The 20,325-nt window shown below is 45.0% G+C and overlaps 2 long non-coding RNA genes across 2 annotated transcripts in view; both read right to left on the bottom strand.

Moving 5' to 3' along the window:
- LOC114806325 overlaps positions 1-20,325 on the bottom strand; it is a 44,371-nt gene that overhangs the window by 12,216 nt on the left and 11,830 nt on the right. The window lies entirely within an intron of this gene.
- On the bottom strand, positions 4,972-10,110 carry LOC114806326. The gene is made up of 3 exons (XR_003754352.1): positions 10,027-10,110; positions 8,667-8,739; positions 4,972-5,294 (listed from the first exon to the last, which is right to left on the bottom strand). It is a non-coding gene; the product is annotated as an uncharacterized LOC114806326 (long non-coding RNA).

Raw genomic sequence — 20,325 nt, forward strand, 5'->3', positions numbered from 1 at the left:
CTTGGAATGGCCTCGGGTGACAATTCTCAGAAGCTGGGACCCAGGTAACCTCTCACTGTACCCTCCTTCCAAAGTGTCCCGGAATTCTGTGGGTGTGTTGAGATCTTTGAACTTCTGTTAGATTGAAATTATTCCCAGATACTTAGTCCAGTGCTCTGCACAGAGTGAACCCTCAATAAATACTAGTAATAGAGTGGTTGACTGGGACAAAGGACTCTGAAGAACCACAAAGCAGTTCTAAAAGCATTTTAAAAACAAAACCAGATTTGCTGTTAACTGTGGTGACATGAGCCTGGGGACCAGGCAGTGGTTGGGCAAGACAGACTTAACTCCTCTTCCTCAGAAACAATTAGAGGAATAAGCATTTTTGACCAGATGCTTCTCTGAGTGCAGTCAGTGTTGGGACTCTCTGAGGAGCCAGCACTGTGCAGGCTCCAGAGCAAGTGGAATGTTTGACAGAGAAGCACATGTTCTCCAAACAGTGTTTGATTCATGTTTTAAAGAGAAACTTGCAAACAGACTTCCGCAGCTCAGGCATCTATCACAGGAAAGATGTTCTTATAAACAAAGCCATTCAGACTGTCTCTCCCACCCAGACCTGGTACAGGTCACTCTGCAATAGCCCCACCTCCAAGCAACCCACCCCCCCACAAAAAAATAAAAATAAATTAAAAATGGAGTTTTGTACATACCTTAGAAAGATTTAAATAGCAGGAAAGACCAGTGGAAGAAATAGGTTGGCTCAATATGAACATTTGTTTTAGAACATCAGCTCCTTGAGGGTTAGGACCATAGCTTTTACACTTTCATTCATTCATTCAGTTGTATTTATTGAGCGCTTACTGTGTGAAGGGCACTGTACTAAGTACTTTGAAAAATGCAATACAACAATAAACAGTGATATTTCCTGCCCACAACAACGTTAGTCTAGTCAAGTTCTACACCCTGCTATCAAATCTATTTTTTAATGGAATTTGTTAAGAAATTACTATGTGCCAGGCACTGTTCTAAACACTGGGGTAGATACAAAGTAATCTGTTGAACACACTCCATGTCCCACATGGGACTCACAGTCTTAATCCTCATTTTGCAGATGAGGGACTTGAGACACAGAGAAGTGAAGTGACTTGCCCAAGGTCATATGGCAGACAAGTGGCAGAGTTTCTAAGCCCCAGCTTAGATGGTTTCATTACAGACTTCACTCCCTTGAAGAGGTTTCACAGTGGGTTGTTCCACCACCAACACAAATGGTTTTGCACTGAGCCAATAGGGGAGTGACTTTTGGCCAGACTGGACAAGTGTTTCGTGGGAAGCAACTTTCAAAGCTAAAAGCATCACAACTAGAGATGGATCCTTCCAAAGCCTGAGACCAAGTCCTCACCCTCTGATGGTCCCCAAGAAGAGTTCCTGTTCTAGCTTCCTAAAGAATGAAGATTTAAACACAAGAGGATCTTCCAGGACCAGCTCCATAAAGCGATATCCTTAGACTCTTGGAAGGTTCCAGCCCAAATCTCCAGATAAAGGTCCTGGTAACTGAAGGAGCCTCTCTGTGGGTGCCATGGAGCCAGGGGCCATTTGTCCCTAGATGGTGGCAGATAACGACCTGTCTGGAGATAACCGAAGAGTATCTCTCCAGGGGGTGTCAGATTTGCCAAGGAAGGCTGGCAGCTTCAGCTCATCAGATCTCAGATACTGGTGCTGGGATCTAGAGGAAAGAGCAGGGGAATTGATGGGGGAAATGTTATTTCCCTCTCAGTGCCTCCAGAGCAGTCCCAGTTCTGCCTTGGCGGGAGGATCTGCATACTGCATGCTTGGGCTTTTTTATTTAAATGGCATCTGCTAAATGCTTACGATGTGCCAGGTACTGTACTAAGCACTGGGATAGATACAAGCTAATCAGGTTGGACATAGCCTATGTCCCACATGGGTCTCAGTCTTAATCCCCATTTTGCAGATGAGGGAACTGAGCCACAGAGAAGTGAAGTGATTTGCCCAAGGTCACACAGCAGACAAGTGATGGAGGTGGTGGGGTTAGAACCCAGGTTTTTCTGACTCCCAGGCCCGTGCTCTATCTACTAGGCACGCTGCTTCTCTAATAACAGCGTGGTGTGCAGAGAAATATATTTTGCAGAGAAGTATATTTTCACCTTCAGAACTGACCCCCAGGGATGTGGTTTTGTCACTCCAGAGGCCAGTTTGAAAAAACCAGATAAGGAAGAAATGAGGAAAGAGTGAGAAGTTTCCCAGAATGGAAGAAAAAAAAGAGATGAAACCCTAGTGGTTTGTCCTCAGATGGATGACAAAGAAATCAATGATTCTTCCCAAGGCTAATGTCACAAGCCAAGAGAGCATGTGGGCAGGACAGACAAGCCAGAGATGTGTGTGGGCACAGTAAGACCTCAGCCTAAGAATCTTCTGGGGCAAAGCATGGCAGCAGAGCCCTGATCAGGAAGGAATGGAACCCTCCTGAAGTGCTGTTTCAGGGACTCAGAAAGTGGTCCCCAAGTTTAAGGTTGTCTGGGGTATCCCTCTACCCTCTGATTTGCTCAACCACTGATGAACCAAGGGAATGTGTCTGTTATATTATTATACTGTACTCTCCAAAGCACTTAGTACAGTACTTTGCCCACAATAAGTGCTCAATAAATACAATTGACTGACTGATTCACCAGAAATATACAGCGGGAAAAATTTCAGGTTACAAGTCATCATTCCCCCCACCCCAGCTCCAACCTACTTCTGTAGGTAATTGCCACTAGTCCAGAAAAATGAACCTAGACGCCTCTCTTACTGTGCTACGAAGACCTCACTAAAGAAGCAGTGTGGCCTAGTGGAAAGAGTAAAGTCCTGGGAGTCAGAAGGCCTGGGTTCTGATTCTGGTTCTGCCACTTGCCTGCTATGTGACCTTGGGCAATTCATTTATGTTCCCTGTGCCTCAGTTTTGTCACCTGTAATATGGGCATTCACTACCTATTCTACCATGTATCTAGACAGTAAGCTCCATGTGGAACAAGGACGGTGTCCAACCTGATTAACTTGTATCTTCCAAGGGCATAGAACAGTACTTGATGCATAGGAAGCAAATACCATAAGGAAAAAAAAAAACACATAAAAAACCCCCACTAGAATTATTAGTCCCACTTGGCATTAGGTTGACCAAGCCAATGTCTAGTTGCCAGAAATGGAAAACACAAATTGAACCAAGATCTGGTATCCTGCAAGGTGAGTAAATCAAACTCTTTACAGTGAAAGTCCTGCCAAATGCCACCAAGTCAGAGGGCAGTCTCGCCAAGGCTACTCTGTGTGTGTGTGGGGGGGGGGGGTGAGAGAAATAGGGTTCAGGCCAGGTGAGCCATGTCCTTGGGGGCATAAAAGATTGCCATGCCCCTCCTGTAGTTATGGGAGGAGGGTGAGGTAGGATAATCAAGGTATTAAGGACACAGAATCTCAGCATGGAAAGCTCAAAGAAATTCCAGGGAAGTCCTGAGGCTAGTGAAGGCCAGTGAGGCAAGTGATATTATTGGCATCCAGCATTGGTTTTCCCTCAATTCTTTTTTTTAATAGTATTTGCTAACCACTTACTACGTGCCAGATGCTGTACTAAGCGCTAGGGTAGGTAAAACTACTCAGGTTGGACACAGTCCATGTTCCACATGGGGTTCACAATCTTAATTCCCATTTCACAGATATGGTAAGAAGCACGGAGAAGTTAAGTGACTTGTCCAAGATCACACAGTAGACAAGTGGTAGAGCCAGGATTAGAACCCAGGTCCTTCTGACTTCCAAGCTCGAGGTCTGTCCACTAGGCCACAACAATTCTCCCTGTAAGCAGTCCCAGGGTCTTTTACAACCAACGTCTAAGTCCAAAATGTTCATTATGACCTTCCACCCCCACCTGACTGCTGGTTACACATTGGTCCTTTCTATCACACTACCAGACACAGACTGTTACACCAGCAGCAAGATTATCATTAAATGTGGAGGATGACTTGAGTCAGAAATCTAAGACTCTTACACCTGGTTTTGTTAATGATTATGTGTCAGACCTTGGATAGTCCTTATGCCTCAGTATTCTCATCTATCAAGGGAGAATAATAACGACCGCTGTTCTTTTCTTCAGAAGAATATTCTCACTCAATGAATATTTACTAAGCACTTTTCTGCAAAGGAATATTCTGAGGAGAAATACTCTTTTTAGTTTTTGGTAATAAAAGTCTTTTAGAAAAGCAGGCTATTGTTATTGAGCTTCAGATTGGATTTAGCCTAGAGTGTCTCAGACCACTGGGAAACCCCTTAGCGCACTGCTGTGTGAGAGTTGAGCTTTTACTGCATCAATACACTAAATGGTCTCCTTGATCTGAGAGAATAACTTTCAGCACTAGGAAAATTGAAGTCTTTATTGTTACTGTTCCCAGTATAGTCTTATTTCTCTAATGAATCTTAGGTCCTTAACTAATGTAAAAACACAACACTGGCCAACCAAATTATTATCATCTGGTGTTGATCTTAAAATCTAGCTCTGGGATGGTTATACAGAACCAATTAATGGATAGAGCATGTGAATGCATGTCAGAAGGACCTGGGGTTCTAGTCCCATCTCCACCACTTGTCTGCTCTGTGACCTTGGGCAAGTCACTTCACTTTTCTGTGCCTCAGTTACCTCATCTATATAAAAAAAAGGGATTAAGATTGTGAGCCCCACATAGAACATGGACTATGTCCAACCTGATGTCTTATATCTACAGCAGTGCTTAGCACATTGCCTGGAACATAGTAGGTGCTTAAAAAATACCATTTAAAAAAAAGGCCAGCTGACAATCAATACCAGTTCCTTAAAACATTTAACTCTTGTGTATGTGGAATTACCACCATCACTAAGAGGGCAATTGACTTTTCCCTCAATCTTCTTCCGTCTCTTTCCTTTTGAGCCGTTTACAAATAAATACTGACTGAGCCTTCATTATTCTCTAGATGAGCTCAGGGAGGTGAGACTAGAGCAGGGCTTCCATCTTGAAATTCAGGCAGCAGCCCTCACTCAGAACACCCCAGAAAGTCTCCAGGGTCTTCCAGAAAGTTTCCTATGTGTTGAAATGCCTGTTGGTTTGCCAAAATCTTCCATCCCTTGATGTCATTACCCCTGATTTGATTTAGAATAATTGTTTCTGGACAGCTCTGTGGCTATGGTGTCTATTCCTTATTACAGTTCATGGATCTTCATTATTTCCCAAGCATCACACGATCTTTAATTAGAGAACCCATTCTCCAAAAGAGAGGTCAGCATTGATAGCACCACCCTGTAAAGGAGAAAACAGAGACACAGGGAGATTAAGGGATTTGCTGCCAGTTCACAGAAGAGTTGGTGAAAGACCCCGGATTAGAACTCAGAGTTCTTGCATTGCAGTCGCAGCCTCCTTCTGTTGACATACCCATGATTTATTCATTAACCATAGTAGATGATAATGGCCAGGGCTAGTTCTTAAGACTCCTAGGCCCTCCTGCCTTTATTAATCCAAGCGTTCTGGGCACTTGGATACATTTTTGGAGGGGGAAGGAAGGAACTCTGAACACAGTAAGGGTTCAGTGAATAAATGCCTCAATTTTCCCACTTGATTCTGGGATCTGGGATGGGTTTCTCAAAGCGATTAAAAGAACAAAGCTTCAATTCCACCAGCAGCCCTAGAACCATTTTGACAGGGCTCCAAGCTCTTAAGAAATGCACACCCATCTGTCACTTTCCTTCAATCTTGGAAAGCCCAGAGGAGCAAACAAACCACAGGAACTCCATTTTCCGGGCTTCAGCCTCAGCCGTCTTCATGCCGCAGTCTGGAAGCCGGACCCAATAAACCAGGGGAAATAACAACTCTTCAAAGTTGCCTCTGAGAAGCGTAATATTTACCTTAGTGAGCACAGCCTCCTTTGTCTAGAGAAGATGGGAAACCAAAAGCATCTCAACCTGGACCCTGGATTCCACTGTGTTTACAAACATCGGGTCCTCAGGGCCGAGCGGAGAGGGATATGCAAGAGCTGAGGCCCCGCTGTCTGTCTCTGCACTTGTTGGAAACAACACGAGTTCCTAGTTTTTGGCATAGGTTACACTGTGATTGGCTCCAGATGAAAAAAAACATTTGCATTCCTTATTGTAGCCTGATGGGGAGAACATGCAAGGAGTTCCCCTGACTTTGGAGGGTTGGGAAGGAGGTGGTGGTGCTGCTGCTTTACAGCTGAGATTGGGCCTTTGCCAAAAGGAAGGGAAGGAGGAGTACTATTTAAAGGCAGCTGATATCAAGCAAACTTGGTGGAAGGAGAGTTGGGAGAGGGGAAAAAGGCATTTGCTTGCCTTACTTATTAGTGGCTTCAGCTGTCTCACGAGGGGCACTAGGGAGAGTTAGCAGTTGCCCTTCAGCACCTCTCTTGAATCCTAAAGCTGGGAGGGAGTAAGAGGTCACTGGGACTGGGTCAGTCCCCTGCTTCCCCCAGGGGACTACCTAAATCCAGGCTGGACATCTCTGTTTGCCTACTTATTGTAAAGATTTCTAGGGATGAAGTACTCTTCCAGTCGCTTAGTACAGTGCTCTGCACACAATAAGCACTCGATAAATACCAATAATAATAATGTTGGTATTTGTTAAGCGCTTACTATGTGCAGAGCACTGTTCTAAGCACTGGAGTAGATACAGGGTAATCAGGTTGTCCCAGGTGAGGCTCACAGTTAATCCCTATTTTTACAGATGAGGTAACTGAGGCACAGAGAAGTGAAGTGACTTGCCCACAGTCACACAGCTGACAAGTGGCAGAACCGGGACTCGAACCCATGACCTCCGACTCCGAAGCCCAGGCTCTTTCCACTGAACCACGCTGATTGACTCTACAGTATCCCTGTAGGGTTTCATCCCCATCTCAGCCAAGTTCTCTCTTGATTCTAACATCAATCGATCTGTGGTATTTATTGAACACTTACTGTGTGCAAAGCATTCATTCATTCAATTCATTCAATCATATTTATTAAGCACTTATTGTGTGCAGAGCACTGTACTAAGTGCTTTGGAGAATTGATAAACCTCATCCCAGTCCTCAAGGAACATACAATCTAATGGGGGAGAAGGATATTAAAATGAATCACAGATAGAGGAAGCAATTGAGTATTAGGGGATGTAAATAAGTTCTGTGCGGGTGGTTTGGAGTGGGGTCAATATCAAAGTGCTTAGAGAAGGCAGACCCAAGTGCAGAGGCAATGTAGAGCAGTAGGAGGATAGGGTGGGGAGATGAGAGGTTAATCAAGGAAGGCTTCCTAGAGGCGGCACCGTTTTAGTAGGGTTTTAAAGATGTGGGAAATGGTACTCTGTTGGATATGAAAGGGAAGGTATTTCCAGGTAGAAAAGGAGAGCATGAGATAAGGAGAAGTAACCCAATAGTCCATAGACTTCTGAGAAAAGGGATATTGGGGAGCTCAGAGCTAGGAAAATCTTTATGAGCCAGGAGAATCTGGAATCCAGCTTAATAGGGTTCTATTGAAGTTCCAATTATAATCAAGGAAATAAAAATATATTCAACAATTCACCATTCCCACAACCAAAACATCATTTTGTCCAATTTGCTTCTATCTCAGCACTTAGTACAGTGGCTGGCATATAGTAAGTGCTTAACAAATACCACAGTTATTATCTTTATTCTCCTTCCTAGGGCTCCATACTATATTTAGAATCAACATATCCTAGTTGAAAGAACAATGACCTGGGAATCAGTGGACCTGGGTTCTAACTTTGGCTCTGCCACTGAACTGCTGTGTGACTTTAAGCAAGTCATTTAACTTCTCAGTACCTAGGTTTCCTCATCTGTAGAATGGGGGACACAATAATACCTGTTCTCCCTACCCCTAAGACTGTGACGTCAAAGTGAGAAAGGGACTATGTCTGACTTGATTATCTTGTAACTACCTCAGCATTTAGTACATGCTTGGCACATAATAAGTGCTTAACAAATACCATTGTGGTTATTATTATTAATATTCTTATAATTGGCTAGAGCACAGGAGTGGGAGTCAGTGGTTCTGAGTTCTAATCCCAGCTCTGCCACTTGCCTGTTGTGTGACCTTGAGCAAGTCACTTAATTTCTCTTTGCCTCAGTTTCCTCATCTGAAAATGGGAATGAAAACCTGTTCTCCCTCCTTTTCAGATTGTGAACCCCATATGAGATAGAGACTTTGTACAACTTGATTATTTTATAGCTACCCTAAAACCTAGCACCGTTTTGGCACATAGTTACAAGTACCACCGTTTTCATTATTATAATTAGGTTTCAACTGGACCCTTGAAATAAGCATCCTCTAAAGAGCCTTAGTTTCCCTTCTGGAAAACCTGGATCATGCTGCCTGTTCCCGACTGACACCTATAGGAGTGTCCTAAAAAATGCTTTGAGATCCTCAGTGAAAACCTCCATCAAGACACAGAGTTGAGTGTAAAGTAGTTTTGTTTCACGTGGTCTCAGCCCTCCTTTCTCTTCTCTGGGCCCCCACCTCCCACCTGCCACACAGCTGCATGAGTCAGCCCGGAAAACAATTAGAGAGGACACAGCTGCCACCTTTACGGAAAATCCTCAGCAGCCAGGAAAGGAAATGGAATCGGAAACGCTTTTTCCAACAATAACAGCACTCCATTCTCCTGTCGCACCTTTCAGCCTGGGGACTCTCGACGTTGACTCCATCTTGTTAATCTTCCCCACTTCCCCCTCCAGCAGGTTGATCTAGAACACAAAGATCCATTTGTGGAAGTGGGGAAAATGAGGCAGGGAGAGGGTAAGCCATTCAACCTAAGTCGTATTGGAAGGCCCTATTTTATCCACAGAAAGCCAATCTGGAGGGAATTCCCCCAGTGTAGGGAAAGGGGAAGGATCATTGCAGTGGACACACACACACACAGAAACACACACTATTGAAGTTGCTGAAGAGGGCTAGGAAGGACAGAGTTGACCTGGCCAAAGTTGACCTGATCGACGTTGAGAGTCCAGCATGTTAATGAGAGCCTGAATCAAATGTCTCTCCCGTGCACCTTGAAGGTCACCACCTCTGTCCCTCCTTCCTCCAGCCCTCCTCCCTTCTTCCCCTGTCCCAGTTGGGCACCTGAGCAAAAAGAAGTTTGGCCATCTGGACCCACTCTGGGCTCCACTTGTCTCAGTCATGAAATTTATGTGGGAATTTCATCCCCATTTTCCCTGGCTTAGACTTGGTTCCAAAACTAGGCATTTGGATAATCAGCTTTTGGGCTGTGCTTATGTTTCTGAGTGGGGAAGGGGATCAGAGCTTAGAACAGTGTCTGACACATAGTAAGCACTTAACAAATATCATTAAAAAAAAATTAGAGTGCAGCTCTGGATGCTGAGAAACATTGGTTTTAGGAGCTGATCTGCTCATTCCTTTTTGGACAGTCTGCAATCTGTCTCACTCACCCCAAGCAAAAGAGCCCTAAAATGATGATGCCAAGGGTGACTCCTCACCCCTGCCCCTGTTACCTGGCTTATAATAATAATGTTGGTATTTGTTAAGCGCTTACTATGTGCAGAGCACTGTTCTAAGCGTGGGGGAGACACGGGGGAATCAGGTTGTCCCACATGGGGCTCACAGTCTTAATCTCCATTTTACAGATGAGGTAACTGAGGCCCAGAGAAGTTAAGTGACTTGCCCACAGTCACACAGCTGACAAGTGGCAGAGCTGGGATTTGAACTCATGACCTCTGACTCCAAAGCCCATGCTCTTTCCACTGAGCCATGCTGCTTCTGCACTCATCCTATCCTACCCCAACTACCACATCAGCCTCCTTGCTGAACCCCCTGCCTTCCTGTCTCTCCCCACTCCAATCCTTATTTCACTCTGTTGAAATATTTTATCTATTTATCTATTTATCAATCATTATTCTAAAAAAAGTTCAGTGTCTCCTCAGTCCTCAAAAACCCCAATGATTTCCCATCCACCTCCACATCAAAAAAAGGCTCCTTACCGAAGACTTTGAGACACTCTCTCCCTCCTCCCTTACCTCATGGTGTAGTGGCTCCAGCACAGACCAGGAAGTCAGAAGGTCAGGAGTTCTAATCCTGGCTCCACCACTTGTCTGCTGTGTGACCTTGGGCAAGTTGCTTCACTTCTCTGAGCCTCAGTTACCTCACCTATAAAATGGGGATTGACACTGTGAACCCTACGTGGGACAGGGACTGTGTCCAACCAGATTTACTTGTATCCACCCCAGCACTTAGTACAGTGCAAGGCATGTAGTAAGTGCTTAACAAATACCACAATTATTATTATTAATCTACTACAACCCAGCTACACATTTTGCTCCTCTTCCAGCAACCTACTCAATGTACCACGATCTCATCTGTCTCACTACTGAACTCTTATCCATATCTTCCCTCTGGCATGGAATTTCCTGCCCATTCATAGAAACCACCCCGACAGACCACCACCCTCCCCACCTTCAAAGACCGCCTAAAATTAATCTCCTCCAAGAGGCCTCCCCATACTAGGCTCTCATTTTCCCTACTCCCCCTCCCTCCTGTGTCACCTTTGCACTTGGATCGGTATCCCTTAAACATTTGATGTTCACCGCAGGGAGCTGCTGGTAATGGTGGTGAGAGAACTGGCCACAGTGGGATTCGGTCTCCCCACTTTTGATGCCACTGCTCTGCCCCTTAGGCTGGCCTGATCCTTAGAATGTGGGACACGGACTTTGGGGGCAGAGATCATGTCTCCTACACCTACTGCTCTCACCCAAGCTCTTAGCAGAGTGCTTTGCACACTGTAGGCTCTTAATAAATACTACTGATGGATACATTGCCAGGGTAGATGGGGTTCAGTGAACTGTTGTTCTTCCCACTTTTTCCCTAGAAAAGGCTACCCCACAGTTTACTGCCCAAAGGCCCAAGTGTCTTCTGGGCATGAAGGCCACCTCATGGAGGAAGATGCTATTCCCACTGGGGAGCTAGCCCCCGGGGCCCTTTATCTGCCATAATCAGGGAAAGCTCAGCCTCAGCGTGTGAAGGGAATGTGCTTTGCGCCGGAGACCAGGAACGTCTCGAGTTTCGGATCTGGTTAATGCCACCGTGCATTAGCGCTGTCACCCTCCGAAAGAATTTTTCTTTGAATTGGAGGCGTAAGAAAACAATACAACCAATGGCAAGGAGAGCTACAATAACCAGCTCCTCTCTCTGAGAAGGGGCAACAGGGAGCCAGAGTTGAAGGGGAACTGCATTTCAGGGAATGCAGGGGGGCTGGAGGGAATGGTACAGTTCTTTCTTCCTGTGGAGGAGAGGTGGAGGGAGAACATAACTGGAAGTGGAGAGGGAGAGGATGAGCGCAAAACACAAGGTGCATCTGAGGCTGGGGAGACAGTATAGATCCTCTTTAAGCGATACCTCTTCCTCTCTGTTTCTCTCTCTCTCATCCTCCCTCAGTCCCCTCCTTCCGTTAATGCTCAGTGGCTGTAAAGTGCACGTTATAGCGACACTGGATTTCAGGTTAGGTTCAGTACTCCAGAAGCGTATTCTCCACTCCCCGTCCTTGAGACATTCCTTCCTGCTGGACACGTTTTCGATTTAGAGGTCCCTACTCCACATACCCTGGCAGCAGTCCAGGAGGAAATCCAGGTTCCAGTTCAGAACTGGGTGAAGTCATTCTCCACTTAAGGTCCTCCTTTTGCAGCCCAAATCACCCTTTGGGGTGGAGATAAAGAGAAAAGTGCAGACACGATTGATGAGTCGCATCCTTAAATAAATAAGAATCTAATTTTCATTCAATCGTTCATTCAATCGTACTTACTGAACACTTACTGTGTGCAGAGCACTGCTATCACACAACAGTGACTCCAGGGTCTTGACTCCAGGGTCTTGACTTGTTATTAGAACCCATCCAGGCAGGTTTGACTTCAGAGCTCAGCCTCCTTGAGCTGGAGGAAAATTTGCCATCTCGTCTTCCTCCATTCCATATGATATGATAAGGAAGTTCTCCTAAACCCCCATACCTAAAGCCTATCTCTGTGGAGATCTCTGTCTCCTCCAGCTTGCTCTGGAGCCTTTCTGTTCCACTTTCCTCCCAGGTTTCTGGAAACAAGGATGCAGTTTCCAACTTGGGCCACATGACCTGTCTAAGGGAGGGGAGCTTGTGTGATGTCACTGGTTGAACTAAATTCTATTAACTTCCTAATTTCAGAAACATATCACAGCAACAATGCCTCTAGACTGCAAGCTCCTTGTGGCCAGAGAATGTGTCTACCAATTCTGTTGTATTGTACTTTCCCAAGGGCTTAGTGCAATGTTATGCAAACAGTAAGTCCTCAATAAATACCCATGATTAATTGCCATTTGGAAAATATTCTATATACTCATGCAGAATTTTGCTTCTTTTTGTTTGTTTTAAATGGTGTTTGTTAAGTGCTTATTACATGCCAGGCACTTTACTAAGTGCTTAGGTAGAGATTGTCTCTACCCGTTGCCGAATTGTACATTCCAAGTGCTTAGTACAGTGTTCTACACATTGTAAATGCTCGATAAATACGACTGAATGAATACGAGACAATCAGGTTGGATTACATAGGGCTCAAAATCTTAATCCCCATTTTACAGATGAAGTAACAGGCACAGAGAAGTTAAATGATTTGCTCAAGATCATACAGCGGACAAGTGGTGGAGCCAGGATTAGAACCAGAGTCCTCTGACTCCCAGGTCTGTGCTCTATCCATTATGCCATGCTGCTCATTCATACCCAGCCCGTATACTTCGCTGCTCTGGTGCTAACCTTCTCACTGTGCCGCGATCACATCTTTTCTCACCGCCAACCCCTGGCCTATGTTCTGCCTCTGGCCTGGAATGCCCTCCCTCCTCAAATCTGCCAGACAATTACTCTCCCCCCTTTCAAAGCCTTATTGAAGGCACATCTCCTCCAAGAGGCCTTCCCAGAATAAGTCCCACTTTTCCTCATCTCCCATTCCCTTCTGCATTGTTCTGATGTGCTCCCTTTGCTCTTCCCCACCTCCCAACCCCACAGCACTTATGTACATATCTGTAATATTATTTATTTGTATTGATGTCTGTTTATTTGTATTGATGTCTGTCCCTTCTCGTTGTGGGCAGGAATTGTCACTGTTTATTATTGTATTGTACTTTCCCAAGCACTTAGTACAATGCTCTGCACACAGTAAGCACTTAATAAATACGATTGAATCAATGAATTTTGTTAGATTCCATTCTGATATTTTAAGTTTTCACATTGACAAACGTTAGGATTGGGCTCTGCCGTTGACATGATGCCTGCATAATGCTCATCACCAAGAGCTTCAATGTACTTTGCATTTGCTTTCCATTTCATGCAGGCCTAGAGAGGTTAAATGGTTTGCCCAAGGTTACTTAGCTGGGAATAGGTCTCCTGACTCCTGACCCTCCTGGAATCAGAATCCATAACACCCAGCTGTGACACTGATTGCTCCCAGCCCCATCTTTCTAACATGATCAGTTCTGAGTGACGAGTGCAGGCTTATGACAGCTGGAGAGTCAGCCTGCCTTGTTGAGCTCCCAGAGGCTGCAGAAGCAGTTTAAATGGATTTGGAAAAATTCTCCTTGAGATCCTCTACAGACCTGTGAAATGAACTATCCTGAGAGCAATGCGGATTAAGTCCCAGGTCTACTGTGGAGATGTGAAAGGAGAATGTGGTGCTTGATCCCTGGAGGAGCATCTGATATTGTCCACTAAGATGCCTCTGTCCATTCTGGAAGCCACATGGAGACACTCTTCTTCCCTCAGAAGCTCTAGTTTAGTGTCTGAGTTGGAGGAGAGGGTGGAACTAGAAAGGGGAAATCCTCAGAATTTAGGTAGAGAGCAAAACACAACCCACACCATGAATAATTAGTTAAGCACTTGCTATGTGCAGGGCACTGTACAAAGTGCTGGAACCGATACAGGATAATCAGATTGGACACAGTCCCTGTTCCACATAGGATTCACAGTCTAAATAGGAAGGTGAACAGGAATATAATCTCTATTTTACAGACAAGAAAACCAAAGCAAAGAGATGTTAAGTGACTTGCCCAAGGTCAAACAACAGGCAAGTGTGACTCCTCTGACTCCCACCCCCATGCTCTTTACACTAAGTCATGCTGTCAGCAAATGTTTCTTTTGCTTCTTACCTATTTTCCCAAGCATTTGGTACAATTTTGTAAGCTCATTATGGGCAGGGAGTGTGTCTTCTAATTCTGTTGTATTATATATACTTTCCCAAAATGTCCAGTGCTCTGTGTATAAATGCCACTGATTGATTGATTGATTGATTTGCACTGAACAGCACTCAATAAATGCCCCGGCTAGTACTGCTGAACAAGGTTCAACAGTCAAAAAACTGAGCAAGAAAATCCCTGAGTTGCTAGTTAGGGCTGATGGTCATGAAGGGCAGGACTGTGAGAAAGGACCCTTGGAATAAGATCTAGGATTCTAAGTGTGGGGTGGGAGGAGGGAGAGGGGAGTGGTGAGCAAGCTCACTGAAGGCAGGGAATTTGTCTGTTTATTGTTATATTGCATTCTCCCAAGTGCTTAGTACAGTGCTCTGCACACAGCACTCAATAAAAATGACAGGGAATGAATGAACAAAAGAAATTTCTGAGCACAAATCAGGTGTAGATATAGTTTGTTCCTTACCTATCTGCACTTCCTGAGAGGCCTTTAAAAATACAAGGGAACAAGGGTGTCTGGCGATACTGCTTTCTACCCAGGAATCCTACAAAGCCAAGTTTAGAAAGCATTACCCCTTCCCAACCCCCAACCTCTCCCCTCATCCCAAAGCCTCCGTCCACATCTGCTCTCCCTTGGTGTCTATCTGTGACCCCCTTTTCCCTCTGCTCCCCCTCCACCCTCTGCTCCTCCCCCTTCCCCCTTCACCTCCCCTCAGCTGAGCCCCCTTTTCTTCCGCTCCTCCCCCCACTTCCCCTCCCCTCAGCACTGTGCTCATTTCTATATATCATTTATTACCCTATTTATTTTGTTAATGAGGTGTACATCCCCTTGATTCTATTTATCGTGATAATGTTGTCTTGTTTTTGTTTTGTTCTGTTTTGCTCTGCCCTCTGTCTCCCCCGATTAGACTGTGAGCCCGTCATTGGGCAGGGATTGTCTTTATCTGTTGCCAAGTTGTACTTTCCAAGCGCTTAGTACACTGCTCTGCACATAGTAAGCGCTCAATAAATACTATTGAATGAATGAATGACTCTGTTGCCACTGCACTAGACTGTACAATCCGAGCCAGGAAGGGCTGTATCACTTGGATGAATAGCACTCCGCACAGCATCACACACATATGGATGCTTAGCAAATGGCATCTGAATGACTGACTCATTTTATGTTCAGAGGACCAATCAGGGACCAATAAGGAACCATAGGATCATTTTTAATGAACTACTGGACAGATAATTCTCAGAAAAGCAGTATGACCAAGTGGAAAGAACATGGGACTGGGACTCAGAAGACCTGGGTTCTAAGCACGGCTCTGCCACATGCCTGCTAAGTGACCTTGGGCAAATCACCTAACTTCTCTGAGCCTCAGGTGACTTATCTGCAAAATGGGGATTCAGCCCTTGTTCTCTCTCCTACTTAGATTGTGAGCCCTATGTGGGACAGGGACTGCGTCTGGACTGATTATCTTGTATCTTCCCCAGTGCTTCAAACAGTGCTTGACACATAGTAAGCGCTTAAGAAATACCACAGTTATCATTATTATTTTTTCAGCAGACTGGCTGTTGTCCCCTTCCATTATAAACAAACCAAAAATCTGGAGCCTGAGCGATGAGACCTCTCATAGCTAATCTTAGAAGTGGGAACTTCCTTCGTGACTAACCCAAATCTCTTTTGCTGTAATTTAGTTTTCTGAGAGTATTTTCCTTACCGACACCAGATGGACTAGCCTTGGGCAGCATCCACCTGCCCTGTATTTTCAGGTATCTTAGTGTTTCTCACCTGTCACTCCCATCCTGAGGACTCATAAACTGGGTCACATTACTTCAGTAATAGTAATGATAATTGTGGTGTTTGTTAAGCCTTACAATGTGCCAGGTATTGTTCTAAGCACTGGGGTAGATACAAGATAATTAGGTTGTACACAGTCCCTGTCTCCCATGGGGCTCAAAGTCTTAATCCCCATTTTGCAGGTGAGGGAACTGAGGCACAGAGAAGTAAAATGACTTGCCCAAGTTTACACAACGGGTGAGTGGTGGAGTCGGAATTCACCAACCTGCTGTGAAAGACATTTGTCCCTTCCGACCAACCTATTCTAGCCAGTGGGACAACTGGGGAGGAGGGGGAAGGTGCAGAGGTTTAGCCAGATGTTGCCGGGGGCTGTGGTTTCAGCAGCAGCACAAGCAATGTCCAGCTAGGTGGTCCAGAGCGGCAGTCATCAAATTTGCCACCAGCTGAAATGTTTTGCCTTGTAGATCTAGTGAAAAAACCATCACTTCCATCCAGGTCTCTCATTTAGCCTCACCTCCCACCTGTGTGACAGATAGGGTGGGGATCAAGGCCCATTGAGATGATGTGAATGGGCTAAGGTCACAGAGAGACTAGGCCTCTCTGGTCAAATATCTAAGACTCCTAAATATCCTTGGATCTCAAATATGCGGCTGTTTTAGTAGAAATTATCATGGCTGGTAATTGAGGCTGAAGTGTATTTTGGGGTCCTGAGCTGTCTAGATGATTTACCAATGTAGACCGAACCCAAACACAGGGCTCATAGGTCCCAGGCCCCGCCCCCTGCAGCAGAAAGCCCAGAGACGATCAGGCGGCCCTGTCTTGGTGGATGGAGTCACAACTCCCAGTTGCAGAAGGCAGTCCAGGGTCGAGGGAGTGAGCCGCCCTGTGATGGTATCGGTCCCAGCCCTGTCTTTGCCGGTCTCCTTCAGAAGGGAAATGGGAGATCTGGCACTTCACTTGGGCTCCCGGGACGATGACATCCCTTTTATCAAATGCAGCGAATTTGGGGCACTTTGCTGTTGCAGTTGACAGACCAAAAGAAACAGAGGAGGGAGGCAGATAACCAGGCCCCAGTGGCCCCTCTCTTGTGACACGTATGTGTGTTGTCTTGTCAGGCCTGGGAAGCAGCGTGTTTCCTAAACGCATTCCAGAGTCATGTCTGACAGGCTGGTCTGACCTCCGGACTTATGTCCAGGCCCTTCCAGGACCGGTCAGTTGGACCTCTACAAGTCTTTAATGGTTGAAAAATTGAATCGAATGAAGAGTTACCAGTCCCTCTTCCTCCTAAACTGTGATGGGTACCACCCGGCTCTTTCATGTTATACCCACCTACCTCCTTCACCTCAGATAAAGTCCACCGAGCTACCCTACTGTGACTTGGAATCAGAATTCTTTAGCTCAAAGGGACCTTGAAAAGCCATTCAGTCCATCCCCCTGCCCACGGACCACACTGTACTAAGTGTTTTATTCTACCTGGTTTCTCCTGAACTTCTCTGTCTTCTCGTAGTCATGATTGAGGTCTCTTGGTCCCCAACTACATTTGCTTTGGGAATACTCTCTAGGAATGCCCTAAAGAAATTCCAAACCTTTCTTAGTAGGCTTTCCTTTTCCATTTTGGTTAATTATGAAAGATGGAGATTTGGGCCAGAAGCACACCTCTAATGAGCCCAGAAGACTGAGGAAAAAAAGGGGAAGCAGTGTTCCCTAGTGGAAGGAGCATAGTCCTGGAAGTCAGAGGACCTGGGTTCTAATTCCTGCTCTGTCACTTGTCTGCTGTGTGATCTGGAGCAAGTCACTTTACTTCTCTGCGTCTCAGTAACCACATCTATAAAATTGGGATAAAGACTGTGAGCCCCACGTGGGACATAGACTATGTCCAACCAGATGATCTTGTATCTTCCCCAGTGCTCAGTACAGGTCTGGCACACAGTAAGAGCTTAACAAACACAATTAAAAATTTTTTCAAGTGTGTCAGAAATGTAGGACAAACTCAGAACCATCTTTTCTTGACTGAACTTGGCTTGAAGCTTTCAAACTCAGCCAGATTGCATGTGTGATGGGAGGAAAAGTGACTTTTTAGGGCTGGATCACCTTGTGCATGAGCACTTCCGAGGCCCGGTCTACACAGCTCTACTAGCGGCAGCCTCCTGCCAGATAGAGCGATTAGCGCATCCAATCGGTCATAAGGCATTCTTGCCAGGGAAAGGCACAAGTGTTTTGTGGGGAGTGGGTGAAACACCAGTTGAACTGAGCTCGAAGAACCATATTATATTTTTTTAATAAAGTTTCTTCCAAGAGCAAAGTAATGTAAAAAGGGAGTAAAGTTCTAGAGGTTTGGAATTCTTTTTGAATAAATTCCATAAAAAGACTGGTAAGGAAGAGAAAATGGCAAAGCCTTTAGGTGGAGAGCCAGGAATTTTTATATGTTGTATTTCCCCAGTTGTCCCAGTTCCAGTTTCCTCTCTCCCCCTTTTGGGTTACATAACAACGAAGCAAGTTTCAGGACCCTACAAATCATAGGCCTTTTCTAATCCCATCCAGGCTTCCTTTACACATGCATCCCAGCTCCAGAGCATTCAGAATTGTAACCTCCCTTATTTTCAGGTTATCATCAGCTGTCAGATCTGAAGTTAAACAACAAGAAACATGTCAGGTGAGTGACTCTAAGAGACACTTCACTGTTTACGAGAAATATTCCATTACAATCTTACACAAATGTTACCGATGAATCTGCCAACGTGGAGACTATGGATTTCTCCCCGAGGCAAAGAAAGGTTACACTTCTTTTTGAGCTAATTAGCTTCTGACTTCTAACTGATGTTTATCCTCACTGGCTCCATAGTAAACTCCCTCGGAAAACCTGAATCAAATGTTGACTGATATTCCTGTGCATTCATATTCATTGAATTAGGATCCTCATTTTGAAATATATGAGGGGGTTTAGCCAGCATATTTTATAGTTGGTTACACAGATTGATTTTTATACACATGAAGAGAAAGATTTTATTTCCTTTGTGGAGTTTATGGCAGGGAGTGGTATGTAATTAAATTAATTCCTGCTCTGTTGATTGGGCCCATTTCTTGAGGTTTTGTTTCTGTTCTCTCTTCCCCTGCCACCTTTGTTTTTTATAGACTTTTGCCATACTGTATGAATATAGATGAATTTAATAAAGTCTAACAGTTGGTTTGAGTTTGGTCACCGGTTTCGTATATGTCTTCCTGTTCTCTGCTTCTCTGGGTTTCAAGATCTGGAAAGCTAATGAGGAAAATCTTGTATTTGATGCTATGGAAGTGCCTCTTCTAGTCTGGGAGACTCATCAAAACCGAGAGGAGCAGCGCACCAGGAGTGACTTTAAAATTGCATAGAATAGTGAACTAGAAAACAGGTCTGAATCTTGGCTCCTCTTTCTCTCTCCTTCCTTTCTTTCTCTGCTTTCTTCCCTTTTCTTGGTTTTCTGATCTAGTTCCCACCCCTCCCCCAAGACCAGGGTTCTAATTTCAGCTCTGCCACTTGTCTGCTGTGTGACCTTGGGCAAATCACTAAACTTCTCTGTTCCTCAGTTCTGCCTGCTATAAAATGGAGATTAAGACTGTGAGCCCCATGTGGGAGAGGGGCTGTGTCCAAGCTGATTTGCTTGTATCTATCCTAACGCTCGGTACAGTGTCTGGCACATATTAAATGCTTTACAAATGTCACAATTATTAGTAGTAGCATTATGGTTATTATCATTATTATTATTATCTTCCTTCTCCTCCCCCTTCCTCTTCTTTTCCTCCTCCTCCTCTTTCTCTCTCAGTCACTCCGCAGCCCTCCTAGTTTTCTCTCTCTTCCCCGCCTATTGGAAGTTCTGCTCTGAAACGGAGTGGAGCAGACACATACCCAAACTGTAGGCTCTTACTTCTCCTTGGGACTGCCTTTTTTTTTTCTGGTTTCTCCCTGCACCCCCAGCCCCCAAAGGCTACGGTCTTTATCTGGAGGGGTACAGCAAGTGAGTGACCCCTGAGCTGAGAGGGGAGAGCCAGTGATTGAGTGGCAAATTCGCGCAAGAATCGAACTCTTAGGAACCGCTCAAAGATAAAATACCTCGTCCATCCACCACCACGGCCTCCTTGATCCTGACTGTGGCCCAAGAGCGCGCGGGTGTCAACAGTAGCCCGTTTTTATTCTGTCTTCCCAACCGTTGGCAATTGACCCGGACGGCAATTGAAAGATAACGGATGAGCCAAACTGCATAACAATATCATTATTATTATTACCATACATACAGCAGTTACTACAACAGCAAATAAGTAGTTATAATAACGAAAATGGTTTTCTCCCCGAAATCTTCCTTTA

Source organism: Ornithorhynchus anatinus, chromosome X1 (assembly GCF_004115215.2).
Source record: "Ornithorhynchus anatinus isolate Pmale09 chromosome X1, mOrnAna1.pri.v4, whole genome shotgun sequence".
NCBI lineage: Eukaryota > Metazoa > Chordata > Mammalia > Monotremata > Ornithorhynchidae > Ornithorhynchus > Ornithorhynchus anatinus.